Here is a 1492-nt window from a genome sequence, read left to right as displayed (position 1 = left end):
AGCATCAGTGGATAGGAGGGCCCAAGGAAGTAGTTCCAGGCCTAAGCGACTAAATCAAGCTGTCCCTAACCATGCGCTTGTGGCATGCAGGTCCAAGTGAAAAGCTTGAGACTGAGTGGTTAAAGTCGTGATCCAAAGCAAAAGAGTGTGCTTAAGAGCTCTGGACACCTCTAACTGGGGACTCTAGCAAAGCTGAGTCTCAATCTGAAAAGGTTCACCCAGTCATGTGTTTGTGGCATTTATGTATCCGGTGGTAATACTGGAAAACAAAGTGCTTAGGGCCACGGCCAAGATTCATAAAGTAACTGTGTTCAAGAATCAACATACTACACTAGGAGAATCAATAATACTATCTGAATTATGAGTTCCTATGGATGCCAATCATTCTGAATTTCAAAGGATAAAGGGAGATGCCAAAACTGTTCAGAAACAAAAAGCTACAAGCCCCGCTCATCTAATAAGAATCTGAACTCCATTTAAAAACTCTTAGATATTATTACTTCTTAATTTCTTTTTATCCTATTTTATTTATCTAGTTGCTTGAGGACAAGCAACAGTTTAAGTTTGGTGTTGTGATGAACGGATATTTTATACGCTTTTTGGGGGTAATTTCATGTAGATTTTAGTATGTTTTAATTGGTTTTTAGTAGAATATTATTAGTTTTTAAGCAAAAATCATATTTCTAGACTTTACTATGAGTTTGTGTGTTTTTCTGTGATTTCAGGTATTTTCTGGCTGAAATTGAGGGAGCTGAGCAAAAATCTGAGTTAGGCTGGAAAAAGACTGCTGATGCTGTTGGATCCTGACCTCCCTGCACTCGAAATGAATTTTCTGGAGCTACAGAAGTTCAATTAGCACGCTCTCAATGGCGTTGGAAAGTAGACATCCAGGGCTTTCCAGCAATATGTAATAGTTCATACTTTGCGCGAAGATAGACGACGTAAACTGGCGTTCAACGCCAGTATCATGCTGCTGTCTGGCGTCCAGCGCCAGAAACAGGTTACAAGTTGGAGTTCAACGCCAGAAACAGGTTACAACCTGGCGTTGAACGCCCAAAACAGCCCCAGGCACGTGAGAAGCTTGAGTCTCAGCCCCAGCACACACCAAGTGGGCCTCAGAAGTGGATTTCTGCACCATCTATCATAGTTTACTCATTTTCTGTAAACCTAGGTTACTAGTTTACTATTTAAACAACTTTTAGAGATTAACTCTGTACCTCATGACATTTTCAGATCTGAATTTTATACACTTTGACGGCATGAGTCTCTAAACTCCATTGTTGGGGGTGAGGAGCTCTGCAGCGTCTCGATGAATTAATACAATTACCTTTGTTTTCCATTTAAACACGCTTGTTCCTATCTAAGATGTTCATTCGCGTAATCAGAATCTTCGTGGTATAAGCTAGAACTGATGGCGGCCACTCTTGAGGATCCGGAAAGTCTAAACCTTGTCTGTGGTATTCTGAGTAGGATTCAAGGATTGAATGGCTGT

Source organism: Arachis duranensis, chromosome 4, assembly GCF_000817695.3.
Source record: "Arachis duranensis cultivar V14167 chromosome 4, aradu.V14167.gnm2.J7QH, whole genome shotgun sequence".
Taxonomy (NCBI): domain Eukaryota; kingdom Viridiplantae; phylum Streptophyta; class Magnoliopsida; order Fabales; family Fabaceae; genus Arachis; species Arachis duranensis.
Note: the sequence above shows the minus strand (reverse complement) of the source record.